General features: G+C 44.4%; 1 protein-coding gene across 2 annotated transcripts in view; it reads left to right on the forward strand.

Annotated features, from left to right (window-relative positions):
* LOC128701249 (alpha-1,4-N-acetylglucosaminyltransferase) overlaps positions 1-17,076 on the forward strand; it is a 50,943-nt gene that overhangs the window by 30,880 nt on the left and 2,987 nt on the right. The gene's annotated exons all lie outside the window — the stretch shown is intronic.

The following is a 17,076-nucleotide window of genomic DNA, read 5'->3' on the forward strand; positions in this document are numbered from 1 at the left end:
GAGTCACACACACACACACACACACACACACACACACACACACACACACACACACACGCACGCACACACAAACTCGTACACACACACACACACGCACACACAAACTCGTACACACACACACACACACACACACATACGCACTCACACACACTCAAACACCCACACACACACACACATACACACACACACACACATACACACCCACACACAAACACACACATACACAAACACACACACACATAAACACACAAACACAAACTCGTACACACACACACACACACATACATTCACACACACACACACTCATACACATACACACAAAAAAACCACAAACACAAACACACACAAACACACACACACACACACACACACACACACACACACACACACACACACACACACACAGGAGCTTGGACTCGACCCCTGCAATCTCAACTAGGTGAGTGCACACACACACACACACACACACACACACACGCACACATGTGGTAATGCTTTATTTACAGCTAGCAAAGTCAGGGTATTTCTCCAGAATGGTCTGTAATATACCAGTGTGGATAAAATACTTAGCCATTTCTTGAACACTTCTGAGTGAGTTGTTTCTAAATTCATTAATTTTATCGCACTCCAGTACATAATGACGCAAGGTGTGACAATAGTCCATCTGGCAAAGTTTACATTTCGTTTGGTCTACATCTGGTGGTGGTGATTTAACCTGCCAAAGGTACTTGTAACCCAGCCGGAGCCGGGCAGTAGTGACATTCAAGAGTCTGCTTATTTTGTTGGATGCACCATAGACATGTGGCTCCTCCTGCATGATAGAATGATGATAGATGGACTCACTGGTGTCAATCTCCCTGAGTCTTAAGTCAATGAAATTCAGTTGAAGTTCTTTTCGTATTATTCTTCTCAAACTACTACCTGACAAGCCAAGATTGCAATCTACTCCCTCTTTGAAAGCATACAGCTTAGCCAATTTATCAGTTCTATCATGCATCTGAAGACCAATGTGAGATGGAATCCACAGCATGTGCAATCTGACTCCACTGTCCACAATCTTACCATACCTGTGTCTGGCTTCTGACACAAGCATGCCACAATTTATGCTTAATGAGTTGAGAGCATTTATGGATGACAGAAAATCAGTTACAATTAAACTGTCAATCTTAGATACATAGATGCATTTCAGTGCAAGGAGTATGGCAAACAGTTCTGTCTGAAGGGTAGAGGCCCAATTATTGATGCGTGCTCCAATTTCTTTAAGAGAGCCATCACTCTGTACGACAACAGCAGCACTACCAGCTGCACCAGTGGATTGGTGAACAGAACCATCAACGTAAATAATTTGCGAGAGTGTGTGCTGTGTGACTAAGTTATCAGTACAGCTAAAGGCATCATGTTTGGCTTCAAGGCGAAGTTTTGGTTGTGATAAGTAGTTTGGGGGGAAATGGAGGAATGGTAGTTTGGAATGGGGTAATATTCCATGGAGCGGAGAAGTGCCGCTGTTGCCTTACTTGACATAGATCATGTATCTGATTCATGCGGAGGTCGGTTCCAGTTTTTTCGATCCATCTGGAGGAGTGTTCACCAGTGCTGAGGAAAGTTTGGAGGGCTTCTGTGCAGGGGTTTGAATGGGCTTGCCTGAACATATTAACCCCAATTAGGATATTTCTTTCAGTAACACGATCTCTGATGCTTGGAATATCAAGTTCTTTTTGCATATTTAAAATTTTGGCAGTACGAGAGCATCCTAAAATGATCCTCATTGCTTTGTTCTGCAGTTTTTCCAGTCCTCCAAGCTTCCAGTCAGACACAAGAGCAAGTAGTGGCGCAGCATAACCAACCAATGATCTAATATAAGCAAGATACATCATTTTCACAATTTTAATATTAGCACCATACCTGGGGTGAAACCCAGCTACAACTCTAAGTGCTCTTAGTCTTTCTTTGTATTGGCGACAGTCTTGTTACAACAGGTCCAAGTAGTGGAACCTCAAAGCCTAGATACCTGTATCTGCTTACATATTCTAGAAGAGACCCATCATGCAATTGGATTTGACGAACTGTGCCTCTCTGTCGAGGAGGACGCCTATTGAGTATCTTTGTTTTATCAGTAGAGATTATCAACCCCAGGTCCTGACACGAGGCTAGTACATGATTAAGAATGTTTTGGGTGTTGGAGAATCCGGTGGTGTGAATCATTATATCATCAGCAAAACTAATCACATAATGATGGGGCTGACTAGGCATAGCATTAAATAATGCATTAATTAGAATATTGAACAGTGTGGGACTGAGCACACCTCCCTGTGGGGTTCCTAATTCAAAGTCTTTAGTTACACTTCTATGTCCCTGGAACAACACAGACGATTTTCTGTTGGACAGGTAGCCTTTAATCCAGCGGAGAAGCCATCCTCCAACATCCATTCTGGCAAGTTCACTAATGAGTACATGTCGGTTGGCTACATCGAAAGCGGATTTAAGGTCAAGGAACGTAGTGTATGAGCTGTCAGTGTGCAGAGTGAGAAAGGTGGCTATGCAATGATGCACACTCCTTCCATGCATGAAACCATGTAACCGGGGAGACAAAAATTGTTTGATTCTGTACATGAGACGATTAAGAATCATTCTCTCAAATGTTTTACACAAGCAGCTAGTAAGAGATATAGGGCGAAATGCATTTTGTTGATAGGGCTTAGGAATTGGAATGATGAGACTGTTGGTCCAAGATTAAGGGAGCTCCCCAGTTACATAGCTCATGTTATATAATTCAAGTAATGGATTACCTGGTACTCGACACAGCAATCTGAGTACGTTGTAAGTAATACAATCCTCACCAGGCGACGTGGAGTTGCCCTTAGTTAGTGCTGCATCAAGTTCATAATTAGTAAAAGGAATGTTGCAGTCATCTGCCTTGTTGAGCATAAAGCAAACAAGTCTCTCCCTTGCATCATATTTGTCATTTAATTTTGCCTGTGTGGTACTGGGAAGATTGTCATAGCTAGGTGTAGCAGCCCAAGCACTGACTAACTCATTCGCCCTATGCAAAGGATGAGGGTGCGCGATCTGCCCAGTTCTGTTACCCTTAATTCTATTTATGTCCCTCCATGCCCGGCTAAGTGGGGTGTGAGCATTAAGACCGTTGACAAATTTTTCCCAGTCTGTTTGCCGCAGTTCTGTCATACGATCTCTGGCAGCAGCAAGGGCAGTTTGGAAGAGCCTCAGCATTCCAGGGGTACGATGTTTTCTATAGGCTAGGCCTAGTCTGCGAGCAGTACGTTTCAGTGTACGAAGTTTAGAATCATTGTAATAAGTATGGTTTTTGAAGGAGGTATGATTATTATGGAAGTTTGTTGGGTTTAGAGTACCAAGAGGTTGCAGTGGCGGCTCTAAGTAGTTCTGAATACTGCTCACAAGGTCATTGTTAAAGGTATCTACAGAGGAACACTCATAGGAATTATACCAGTCAGTCACATGTGCAACAAAGTTATCATGCTGATCAGTGGGAACATTAAAACGTTTCCGTTTGAATATCCCACCAGGAAGGGTAGTATTACCAATATCTAGTGAGGTTAGCCTAGGGAAATGATCAGACGCTATATCTGTTACAATGGAAGACTCACAGCTGGCAGAAGTAATGTTGAAGCCCAGGCACAGATCAAGGACTCCTCCATAGATATGTGTGGGTTCAAGGTCACCTACAATTTGCACATTATCATGACTGTTTAAGAGTGACAACAGTTGATTGCCATTACGATTACCAAACTGTGAGTTTCCAATGCTTTTGTGTCTCGCATTGTAATCGCCAATAATAAGAGAAGGTTCAGAATGAGCACAAGTTGGGAGCTCCAAGTAATTAAACTTATCAGCAGGAGCGTATAAGTTAAATATGTTGAGAGCAGAGTTCCCTATATAAATCCTAACACCGTGATACTGTAGCCCCTCTGTTTTCTTATGTGCAAGAAGTTGATGGGGAAGTGATTTTTTAATATATAGAACACAAGAGTTAGTAGATTTGAGGTTATATGCAACAAATGATGGTAATTTAGGGGGTTGGGATTTTTCAGGGACTCTGCCCTCTTGTAGACACACATCATCAATGGGTTCGGTGGTTACTTTATGATGAAGATCAGGAAGTCTTTTTCTAAGTGATGCAATATTCCAGCTTAATATAGAAAGTTTATACGAGTTTTGATCCATTATAGTAGTCCTGGGATCTTGTTGAGTTTCTCAGCATAATGAAAAAATTGTTCATATAAATGGCAGACCTTATCAATGTCAACAGTGTTACCCTTGTCCATGAGTTTGTTAAGTGCACTTCCAGTTGTAAGGCCTCGTGGGAGTCTTCGTCTACTCAACTGCCCTCATCACACTCTTCACCACCACTTATATTACGCTCATCACTATTACTAACATCATAGACACCATTGCCTTCATTATGATGCTCACTATAGTTATCAATACAAGTATTATATTCGTCATTACTGAAATTAAGAACACCACCACCACCTTGTTCAGCAGCCTTACACTTGCTTTCACAAATTTTGACAATCTTGTTATTGGTACACTACACATCTCTCCTTGTGTTGCTCAAGTTGTTGTTTCAGGAGAAATTGTTGTTTCCAGTACCCTTATGCGCGATATCAGGTTGTATACCACAGGAGCAAGACTTGGAACATCTGGAGACGTGAAGTCCCGGTCAGCTGAGCTCGTTGGCTGACTGTCAGCTGACTCAGCTAGGCTGGTATTGACAGCCGACGTGATGGAGGTCTGTTGACGTGCTCCCCAGGTGAGGTGCTCAACCCCATTGTCTGAGGGCAGGCATGAGCTGGTATTCAGACCCGAGGTACCTGGTAGTCCTGGGGGGCCATTATGAGGGGTAGAGGGTGAGGTGCGGTTGGCTTCGATGCGGGCAGCCCTCACACTGCAGTCAGCATGAGCTGCTGTGACTCCTGAGGTATTACAATTGATACATTGTTTAGCAACAGTCTGTTGCTGTTTGATCATATCATAACACCGTTCAGAAGGGTGAGCGTTGGCACACACTGCACACCAGTGTGACTTAGATGGGCATTTCCTGGCGATGTGGCCCCAGCGTTGACACTTATAACATAGACGTTGAGGAGGTCTGTACAATGCAATGTAATAGCGTCTGTTGAGGGCTGCACGGGAGTGAATATAGCGTGGCAGAGTCCCCTGGCCAGTCCACTCAGCTAATATCAGACCGTTGGAAAGTCGACGAGGGCTTGTAACTTGCTCTGACGCCAGATATTGAGGATTCAAGTGCTTGTTGACGTTGTAGATGACAATAAGCACTTTAGGTGCCCTTGGTGGGTCAGCTTGGAGTTTGATGTTGGCATATTCGTGAGTGAGAAGTTTGTCTATAAATGCTGAATCATTAGGCACAAAGACGTAGTTATCCTCATCGTGGACAAACTTAATCGTTTTCTCATGATTGTCTACACTAGCTTCGAAAAACCAGTTACACTTGGTCTCTTGATCAGTGTTGTTAGGGAAATCTAACCTGACAGCTTTGGGAGGGTGTGCGCCCACTGTATTGCTTGCAGCAAGCTTCCTCTGGAAGCCTCGTTCTTTTTTCCGAGCCTGTTTACTAAAATATGTTTCAAATCTGCCTTCACCATCATCTACGTCAACACCTTCAGCTATACTCATAGCTGACAGGAGTTTCACACTGGCGATGGGTTAAAGGATACCGGTGAATAGAAGGAACAAGGAAGGGATATTCACCTCGCTAGACACAGGCAATGTGGGTGTAGTGGCCTGCGGGACGCAGTGCGATTTTCAAGGTCATTCACGGGGCCACAGTCGTCACGAGAGTTACCAATACTGCACTACTCGTTAATTACTCCAAACCCGCAGCACTTAACACAGCTAGCACACGTGTCTAGGAATGACAGACAAATTTTCACTCTCTACACTGTATGTTGTGCAGGATGATAAACCCTTGCAGCCACATAATAGTGGCAAACCCCCTTTACATGTACTTAGCCTGAAACAATGTGTATATATATATATACATGACATGACAACGTTTATAACCTAAATAAAAAAGAATCATGTTATTTATTGACAGTTAGTACATACAAACTAACACAGACCTTAGCATTTATCAACTTACATTTTATAAAATTTAATATAAAAAACTAACAGAATACACTATGTACAAAAATATCAAAATTTGCCCCAAAAAATGGACCAACAATAACTTTTACACAATACAAAATGTCGAAAACATCTTATGCTAAATATAAAATTTTTACAATGTTAGATTCAGTAATATGTCTAATATATACACTTCACGCAAACTTATAGATGCATTATGCCTTTAATACTAAAGCCATTTAATAAAAAAAAAAGAACGTGTAATTAATGAAAATAAAAAACAAACCTCTTACTTCTTCCCAGCTGCTAAAGTACATTATACACGCTGAAGAAAGAGTCTGTGAAAAATCAAACAGTAAAAAACCTACCACCCCTTTTAACCCCATTTCACCATATTGTACATCATCTCACCATTGTTCATTTTGTTAACTACATCACAATAGTTATAAAAAATCGACTGCTATTCTCACATCACACGTGATATTAATACAAGAACACAGTATCGGATCGTCACATACTCTATAAGAGCAAACAGTGTCACAAAATTTAACGCACTCACATTTTAACTCTGCGCGTACGCAGACAAAAAAAAAAAAATCTCCTCATGAAAATTATACTATCATGTAACAAAAAGGTCTAAAGAAAACCACAAAACAAAAAACCAACTCGGGGAGAAATTTGACACATATTCTTGTACAACTAAAAACCAAAGTGAAACCTGTTATTCATTACCATGACTTGACATCATATGGTACCAGCTCAAAAGAGCATAATATGAGTGATACTGTCACATCCTTCAAAATTCAACACCCTCCTACCCCAGTCAGACCTCCCCACCCTGCTTGAGAAAAAACCAAACCTGATTTCGGACTACAAGAGTGCACAATATAATATGTTAACCCTAACACATATATGAAGCTTTCCAAAAGTAAGCAAAAAAACATTACATAGACATATGAAAACATAAAAAAAACTACATAAAGCAAATTAAACAGCAAATACATGATATAAACATGTAAACAGTTTATTTTCTAACACTGGTATCGCCAAAATCAAATTATTTATAACAAATTCCTGTAGTCAATTATATTAACCAAATTCCTCCACATCATAAAAAACCAACATCCAGGTCCAAGACACCTCAGAAAGCCCCGCTGCCATCCCCTGACACTGACACTATACCAACCTCACTCTCCCTATTCATACTCACATCCTTACCTAAAGTCATTAAGTCAAAACCCCAGGCTATCAGCCGTATGTCTTCAGTTCACCCCCCATATGCCCCCCCTCATACTTGAAGACTGTACACACACATACACCACTATCACACACACTTTCCACATTCACTCTCCACGGCAAAACAACCCATTCCAACTCTAACCTACACCCAACCTTAACATTTCACCTACCGTCATATTACGGTAACCCAAAGGAAAACTATTTACCCACAACCTCCCATATAATAGCCTATTCCTACAAACCGTTCGATACACACTCGCTGCAAGCGCCCACACCCTACCCTTACCCCCCCCCCTCCCTCCCTCATACCCCAAGACACATACAAAAAATCTGCCACCACGTACATCACTGCCCTCCGAATGTCCTTGGAAACCCCGCCCACATCAAAAAGCAAAGTCCTCAAAGTCGAAATGCTTCTCCCCTCTCCCCCGCCACTATACCCAGGACCCTCGCTAACCATTTCCTTACAATCCCCAAGTTTTCGCAAAAATATACAGCATGAAATGCCGTCTCCTCCTCCCCACAATGTAAACAAGTGCAATCACCTACATACCCCATTCGATATAGCACCGACCTTGAAGCTAGAATTCCCATAAAAACCTATATAACACTTCACGAACCCTTGGCTTTAATCTAATCTTCCTAAAATCTTCCCAAATGCCCCTCCAATCATACATCGGATATGTAGCTACACCCTGTAGCACCCCACCCCGCCTATCTGTTCTCCCCAGCTTACTGACCCTTACTTTTCTTGCATCCCTTATTGTCAACAAATTACACGCCATATCTTCACACACCAATAACGCCTTCCCCTTCCACCATTTCCTCACATCCTCCATGACCTCTCCCACCCTTATACCCCTCTCCCCTCCCGCCCTCAGGTACTGCTGCTTCACATACACTGCCTTCACTCCTGTGTCCAAAGGTATAAGACCCAGCCCACCCTGCCGCACGCCCATCATCACCACCTCCTTCCTTAGCCATAGCCTGCCATAACTCCACACATACCTCAAAACCACCCTCTCCAGTTCCTGAATATCACACGACCTCAGAGGATATACTTCTGCTACTCCCCACACTTTACTATACACAAGTGTGTTTACTGCCACCACCCTCTGCTGCAATGTTATATCCCCGGCCCTTCACCCTTCCATCCTGCCGATCGCTCTACTCACAACATCCATTGAGTTTATTTTCTGTGCCTCCCCAGCATCCGCCATGTACACAACCCTGCAGATCTTGATTCTATCCACTACATTCCACCCATACAGTTCCCCCCCCCCCACCCACGTACCTACTTCCAATAACTTTGACTTTGCCCCATTAACCCTCATCCCTGTCGCCCCACCAAAGATCTTGATTATACGTCCCACATTCCTGAATCCTATTTCCCCTCCCACCAAAACTGTGGTGTCATCCACATACCCCACAATTCCACATCTGCCAGAACCCTCCTCTCCCCTTTCCCACACTCCTTTGTCTATAAGCCTATAAAATGGGTCTTGCATGCATGCAAAAAGGATTTGAGACAAGGGACAACCCTGTCGCAAACCCTTCCCCATCTGCACCGGCAAACCTAACTTCCCATTAACCTGTACACTGACCCTCGCAGGCGTATACAAAGTAGTTGCCCATTGCACAATCTCATCCCCAAAACCCTGTTTTTGTAAAATACCCCACAACATACGTCTATTCACAGTCATAAGCCTGCTTCCAATCAATCCCCAAGATTCACCCCCTTTGTCTACCATCCACAAAATCTCTAATTCTCCCATGCCCCTCACGCATACTTCGACCTGGGATCCCACACTGTCCTCTATGTAGAACACTGCCAAGCACCTTTTTCATGCGATTACCTAAAACCTTCGCGAAAATTTTATAATCAGCACACATGAGGGAGATCGCTCTATAGGCACCCAGCGTTTTCTCCCCCCCTCCTTTGTAAACCAAAACAACTACCCCCATGCCCTGCGATTCCCCCAAGGCTCCCTCGTCCTTCATACAGTTAAGCAACGAGACCAGACATTCCTTCAGACAATCCCAATGTGTAATATAAAAATCGTTAGGAATTCCATCAATCCCTGGCACCGTTCCCCTCCTGAAACTCATTACTGCCTCCCCCACCTCCTCCTCGCTGATTCTACCCTCTATCATCTCTCTCTCCTCCTTCCTTAAAATACCCTGAATTCCTTCCCCTATAATCTCTCTCTCCCTCCCTCCACCCTCCCCCTGCTTAAAATTCTCCCTAAACCAATAATCCACATAACTGAAGAATTGAGACACTTATGCAACACATGGGAATCTTTATTGAAGAAACGTTTCGCCACACGGTGGCTTCATCAGTCCAATACAAAGTAGAAGTGGGTAAGGAGAGTAGAAGTTTGAGGTAATCAGTCCCTCAACCTGGAATCGATGTGTTCAGTCCATCACTCTTGTAGGAAGTGCAGCATAGGGCCAGAGAGGTGGCTTATATACTGCGGTGAGATGAGTTGAAGCAGGAGGAGGCGGGATCACAGTGGGACCTGCCACTCAAACTTCTACTCTCCTTACCCACTTCTACTTTGTATTGGACTGATGAAGCCACTGTGTGGCGAAACGTTTCTTCAATAAAGATTCCCATGTGTTGCATAAGTGTCTCAATTCTTCAACTTGTCGGTTTTCAAAACCATTCATCACATCTGTCAGACACTGCAACATCATGGGATCTTGGTACAAAGACTTCAACGCTTGCCCAACCTATGGACGACGACCTACTTACACTAGTGGCAGGTCCAACTGTGATCCCGCCTCCTCCTGCTTCAACTCATCTCACCGCAGTATATAAGCCACCTCTCTGGCCCTATGCTGCACTTCCTACAAGAGTGATGGACTGAACACATCGATTCCAGGTTGAGGGACTGATTACCTCAAACTTCTACTCTCCTTACCCACTTCTACTTTGTATTGGACTGATGAAGCCACTGTATGGCGAAACGTTTCTTCAATAAAGATTCCCATGTGTTGCATAAGTATCTCAATTCTTCAACTTGTCGGTTTTCAAAACCATTCATCAAATCCACATAATTACTCATTCCATCGGTGGTTGTAAGTTCCTGCCCCACCCTATAGCCCCCCACCCTATAGCCCCCACCCCTTGACTCGCCTCTAATCCCATAATCGTAGCTATCTGCTGCCTTTCCCTAAATCTCCTCAAAACGCATCCTGACGGTTTGTCTCCCCATAGGACCTCCTCTAAACCTTCCCTTACACGTAACGCATCAAAACGAGAATTTTGTATATCCCTCAATTTTCCCCTTAAAACCTCAATTTCCTCATATCTAGCCTCCCTGCCCCCTTCATAAAAATCATTGAGCTGCCCCTCAAAATATTTTTGTAAACCAAACCTCCACCGCGCCTCATCCCGTCCTCTATGCTGATAATACTCCTTAATTTGCAATTCAGCATACTTCTCCCACCATTCCAATACATCCTCCTCTCTGTTGCGCGCCTCCCAGAGGTGCCACCACCATTCTCTAAAAACCAACCTCTCCCCCTCCCCCTCCCCCTGAAGTAACTTCACATTCAGTTTCCAATAACCCACATACCTACGAACCATCCCGTCCCATGCCACCTCTGCCAAAACGGCTCGATGGTCCGAAAAACCTAAATCTATCGTTGTTACACTGTCTACTGTAATCTCTCGAGTTATATATATACGGTCCAACCTAGCTGCATAACCCCTCGTCATAAACGTGTGCTCCACTCTCCACCCATCTCCCCTGACTATGTCAAAAACTCCTGCATCCCTCAACGAATCCCTCAACACCCCAGGCACACACCCTGCACCTCTTGGCTCCACAGACCGGGCCGCGGGGGCGTTGACCCCCGGAACTCTCTCCAGGTAAACTCCAGGTAAACATCCTTATTACTGATTACACAGTTCCAATCCCCTCCTACTATAGAAACCATGGGTAAACCCCACAAGTAGAAAAGCAAAACCTCCCTTACAAAAGTCACCTTTACCCTTATATTGCTATCAGCCGGCATATATATCCCTAGAAAACACTCTAATCTCCCCCCATAGCCCCTCCACCCTCACCACCCTCTCCTCCCCCCTATTCCCACACGAGCACTTGGAATGGGCTGGATTCCCTCACTGCCATTGCCACCCCACCCTTTAATTTCCCTGAGCTGCCTGCATACAGCCTAAAACCTTTCAGCCTCAAATCTCTACCACACTTAAAATTGTGTTCTTGAATAAAACACACATCAACATTAAAACGCCTCAAAACATCCTCCAACCATACACGTTTTACATGAGCACTAAGGCCATTCACATTTATCGTTAGACACTTAAAGATTCAGAAAGGGGGGCTTTCCTCTATGTTTCTGTGGCCTGTCCATTACACTTTTTGCTGTGCCTGTTTTTTCCGGTGCACTCTTGCCCGCCTGGACCCCCTCCCCCCCTTGTGCACTACCCTGCCCCTTCTTAGTCACTCCCGCCCAACTCTTCTTACCAGTACGCTGAGCTGGAGTAATACACTCCTCATCCGACGATCCTCCAGCTCTTTTTTTAGATGTACTCTCAACCTCCATATCAGTACGGTCACTCCTCCTGTGCACCTCAGCCTCCACTTGCTGCACCTGCAACATGTCAGACTCTGACTCCTGAGGCCCCGGGACCCGTTCACTCAGGTCTTCCTCAACCATCAGAATTCTCCCGTCTACAGGAGGGATCTCCTCCGCTGGCTCGTCCAGAAAAGACTTATCTCCTGCAGGGGTTCAGGTAAAACCTGTAGGTCACTGGCCTCCCCCACCCCTACAGGCTGCTGTTCACCACAAGGGTCTGCCTGTGTGGGAACGTCCGACGCCACTGGTAACGTCACACAAATTTCTCCCGCTTCCTTCACTTCGTCCGCCCAATTACCTTTGCCTACTACACTCACAACTTCAGGCAAAGATGCCACCTGAGACTCTGTGAAAACTGGCAGGTCCAAAGACCTCGGCGCTGCTGCCCTACCACACCTGGCCGCCATGTGGTCATAAGCGCCACACAGGCGACACATCTTGCGTTGTCCCGTGCAGGTCACAAACACCTGTGTCCTGAAATCCTCCAGGACAACATACGATGGAATAGGTCGTCTCAAAGTCATCTTAATGGTGTAGGATCCTCCAGGCAGAGCTGCATAGATTCCATCCGTCCATCGACCCAGAGTCGTAGTATGCACTTCATCATATCATTGAAAAGCCTCTCTAATATCCACTTCATCCACTTCAAAAGGGACATTTCGAATCCTCACCCAGGTGTAATATTTTGAGGCATCCCTCAGGCATACCTCCAGTCCAGATGAAACGAAGATGGACTTCTCCTGGTATCTTGTCACCGTCCTTTCATAAGCCTCTACATTGCAGAACTTATGAAGATTCGTGAAGAGCCATTAAGCGCTATTCCATGTAGTTCATCGTTGTCAATGTTAAACGTGTCCCGTATGATCGTTGGCAATAAGACAGAGGCGTTCGTCGGATAAATTATTCCTTTAACTAGGTCAACACACACAGTGTTGCTCCTCCTGCAGTAACTGGTCGCTGTCTTGGTGAAAACAGGAAGTTGCGCAAACAGAGAAAGCAGGAGCTTTTGCGCAGCACGTCCACACGGCCCGAGAGTGATGAGGACAATGACTCGTACCTTTACTTCCTTTCCTGATGGCAAAGATATGATGGTTTAGTGACAGATTACCAAACTACAACCTCCCCCTCCCCTCAGCTTCAAAACAAGCATTGTCCTTCCCGCACTCAAAACCTGCACACGAAAATCACTCCCTATGAAAGCAAAAGACTCGGCAGGAGATGCAATATTCCCCCGATGAAAAGCAGGGGCGCCACGAGTACATTGAGAGACAACACAGTAAGTGTCCGGGGCCCAAGACTGTTCAAGTGCCTCCCGACATACATAAGGGGGATTACCAATAGACCCCTGGCTGTCTTCAAGAAGGCACTGGACAAGCACCTAAAGTCAGTACCTGACCAACCAGGCTGTGGTTCGTACGTCAGCTTGCGTGCGGTTAGCAGTAACAGCCTGGTTAATCAGACCCTGATCCACCATGAGGCCTGGTCTCAGACCGGGCCGCGGGGGCGTTGACCCCCGAAACCCTCTCCAGGTAAACTCCAGGTAATATGCCCACTTCCCAGGAAACCACTTGCTACCTTGTGTCGTTCAAGCAATACCGGCTACTGAAACAAAAGTCAGGAATCGTTCGCCTTCAGGAAAAGTCGGTCGATGGATCTATAATTTCCTCACTAACAGAACACAAAGAGTAGTAGTCAACAGAGTCAAGTCCGAGGCAGCTACGGTGAAAAGCTCTGTTCCACAAGGCACAGTACTCGCTCCCATCTTGTTCCTCATCCTCATATCTGACATAGACAAGGATGTCAGCCACAGCACCGTGTCTTCCTTTGCAGATGACACCCGAATCTGCATGACAGTGTCTTCCATTGCAGACACTGCAAGGCTCCAGGCGGACATCAGCCAAATCTTTCAGTGGGCTGCAGAAAACAATATGAAGTTCAACGATGAGAAATTTCAATTACTCAGATATGGTAAACACGAGGAAATTAAATCTTCATCAGAGTACAAAACAAATTCTGGCCACAAAATAGAGCGTAACACCAACGTCAAAGACCTGGGAGTGATCATGTCGGAGGATCTCACCTTCAAGGACCATAACATTGTATCAATCGCATCTGCTAGAAAAATGACAGGATAGATAATGAGAACCTTCAAAACTAGGGATGCCAAGGCCATGATGACACTCTTCAGGTCACTTGTTCTATCTAGGCTGGAATATTGCTGCACACTAACAGCACCTTTTAAGGCAGGTGAACTTGCCGACCTAGAAAATGTACAGAGAACCTTCACGGCCCGCATAACGGAGATAAAACACCTCAATTACTGGGAGCGCTTGAGGTTCCTGAACCTGTATTCCCTGGAACGCAGGCGGGAGAGAGACATGATTATATACACCTGGAAAATTCTAGAGGGACTAGTACCGAACTTGCACACGAAAATCACTCACTACGAAAGCAAAAGACTTGGCAGACGATGCACCATCCCCCCAATGAAAAGCAGGGGTGTCACTAGCACGTTAAGAGACCATACAATAAGTGTCAGGGGCCCGAGACTGTTCAACTGCCTCCCAGCATACATAAGGGGGATTACCAACAGACCCCTGACAGTCTTCAAGCTGGCACTGGACAAGCACCTAAAGTCGGTTCCTGATCAGCCGGGCTTTGGCTCGTACGTTGGTTTGCGTGCAGCCAGCAGTAACAGCCTGGTTGATCAGGCTCTGATCCACCAGGAGGCCTGGTCACAGACCGGGCCGCGGGGGCGTTGACCCCCGGAACTCTCTCCAGGTAAACTCCAGGTAAAACTCCAGGTTTAGCAGGCAACTTCCAGCAGTATTTCCATCCTCAGACGGCTCAGCCAGTGGATATACACACAATGCCTTACCAGTGAGCCTCTTAAAACAACATAATATGGAACATTTTCCTTCTGCAGTGAGTCTGTCATAAGATGACCCGTTCAGTAGTGCCAGCTCTATGAATTAAGTGTGGAAAAATGATTGGTTACACTACAACGACTTCTAACTTACCAGTGCTGAACTTAGTGGTCTAAGTTTGCCAGGCATTGTTGGTAACACACTGTTTAAGTTGGAGGACATCTTCACCGATCTAATTTTCTCACACTTTTATCAACCATGACTTGCTTTATGAATTTTAAATCTCCAGAGCCAGTTCAGATCTACACTTGAAACAGTGTATACTGTTTGCCTCCATCATCTCTGCATCTAGTTCTCTTTATTACTATGAGATTGAACGACCTATGTCCAAACGTCTCTTTAGCTGTCTTTTCCATGTAGCACAAATGCCGAGTGTATAAGACACTCAGACAATGATTGTGATATATTGAAACTATCCATTATCTTGTTTTTAGAGAAATGGGAGATACTACAGTCACAGATAGAAAAGAGAGACCCAGTCTCAAGATCTCACTTCTGCTCTCCCATTTCATATAGACAAGATATTGGAGAGAGATAGTCTCAATATATTACAATTGCATCTCTGCCATAATAGTTGTCTCTTCGGATGCCTAGATACAGACTGGTTAACTAGGCTTAATCACTATCTTAGAAACCTTATAATCTCGTACACTATAGCAGAAAAAATCCTTTGCTTTCAACCATGAAAAAAAAAACAATGTTTTTACAGTTGGTCGAAGACCTAGAGAATGTGGAGTTGGCTTACCTGGATCTGGACCAGGTCTTCAGTGAAGCTCCACTCAAGTCATGGCATGACCAACGTCTCTGGCTCTATAATGAAGGTAAAAGCTTGCCTGCCTTTGCCTCTCCCCCCTCCCTACATCCTTCCCTCCCTTTCCCCTTCCCTCGCTCTCCCCCTCTCTCTGTACTTACCTAGATCTGCTTTTAAGTATTAGACTTCCAGCTCCTAATGCCTGTATTACCCCTGGGTCCACTGGTACAGTGGGTTCCTAACCCCACATTTACCTTATCATACCTACTTTTGTATTCTTGTTTAAAGTTTTGCCTCCACCCTCTTTTTTTGCTTTGTTTCATTGACTCCTTATTCTTAAACCGAACAAGACGTTTCTACTGCTTCTTTAGCTTATATGGGCGTTCAGTTATATCACTCCATCACACTGGCCTGCCATGAGTTCGATCATACTCGTTCTGAGATTTCCCTCACATGGTTCTCGTTTATTCTGCCCAGTCACCTTCCATAGCCTTTGTTTCACATATCGAGGTTGGAATAGTAATATTGTTGCTAGAATTACCGACAATATGTTAGGCAAAAGGATATAAGTGCAATTAATGCGACACTTTATTGTGGCAACGTTTCGCTCTCCAGGAACCTTGTCAAGCCGTTACCTTTTACCTAATAACCTCGTTGTTGGGTAAAAGTGGACACCCCAATCCCAGGCTGGGGGTTGAGGTCATCGTATACAGCCATACTGACCATACTCTCACAGGCTGATGGAAAGAAACAGAGAAAAGGGGAAAAACTAGAGAGAGAAATGGAGTAATTACCTCACTAACATAAGCTGCCACCACCTGCTGGAGTAATTACCTCACTAACATAAGCTGCCACCACCTGCTCTTATTAGTAGTAGAAGATTCAAAAGAAAATAAAGGTCTAGTAAAAGTAAGACACGAATATGGGCTAGAGGAAAGCCCAGTCGGATTCATATAGGACATTTAGGATAGACTTAATATTTTTATTTATGGTAGGATCTGGTGTGAATGAGTTGTAGACCTTCTACCAGCGCTTGACTCTCTAGTAAACTAACTTAAATATAATACAATAGTATATGCAATTCCATGGGCCTCATATACCTACTCAAAAAAGGAAAAAGCATGAGCAATTAGGCCTCCTGCAGTACCTCATTACTTATGTTCTTAAGTATGTATATTTATGTCCTGAAAAAGAGCATTGTAGCATGCCTCCTGGACCATTATTAATGTTCAGATGTTAGCCTGTTATAGTTAAATTTACACACTGTTCTGATAGCTAAATATTTTTCATCAAGATTTACTCTACATATACTTCAACACTTTTCATGTTTATGAAGAATTCTAAACACCTTTATTATGCCAAGTGACTCCAAGATATTGAAAACCATATCAAGAGAACCTGCAAGACACACTCTCAAATACCCGGCTT

The sequence above is a fragment of the Cherax quadricarinatus genome, chromosome 72 (assembly GCF_038502225.1).
Source record: "Cherax quadricarinatus isolate ZL_2023a chromosome 72, ASM3850222v1, whole genome shotgun sequence".
NCBI classification, from domain to species: domain Eukaryota; kingdom Metazoa; phylum Arthropoda; class Malacostraca; order Decapoda; family Parastacidae; genus Cherax; species Cherax quadricarinatus.